Raw genomic sequence first — 409 nt, 5'->3', positions numbered from 1 at the left:
GTTGTATGTAGAATAACATGAAGACAGCAGCACATTGCACAGTTCACAGTATAAAGCCCAGCACCTTAGAGCACTCTGAAGGCCTCGGAGCTCCCAAAACTAGCTGTGGGACTCGGCCCCGGACCACAGCTCCCACCTGTGCTCTACAGTATTTTGCATGAAGGTTAGCCCTGCTCCCCCGTACCCAGGCTGGGCTTCTGGCCTGGCTTTCTAGCTTTTTTTCTGGAGCCTTTTTGTGCACACAGGATGGCCTCACTTCTACAGCTCCACCTCTGAGGAAGCAGCAATGGTCTTGTCTGTTCCTGGGGTGGCCCTGGCTGCTATTCCGCAGGTCCAATGTCATGCAGAGCTGTCAGCGTGGCCAGCAAGCTAGGATTGGCTCAGCTTTGAAGTTGGGTGTAACTGAGAA

Source organism: Myodes glareolus, chromosome 21 (assembly GCF_982192425.1).
Source record: "Myodes glareolus chromosome 21, mMyoGla1.1, whole genome shotgun sequence".
NCBI lineage: Eukaryota > Metazoa > Chordata > Mammalia > Rodentia > Cricetidae > Myodes > Myodes glareolus.
The sequence above is the reverse complement of the archived record's forward strand: the minus strand, read 5'-3'. Positions refer to the sequence as shown.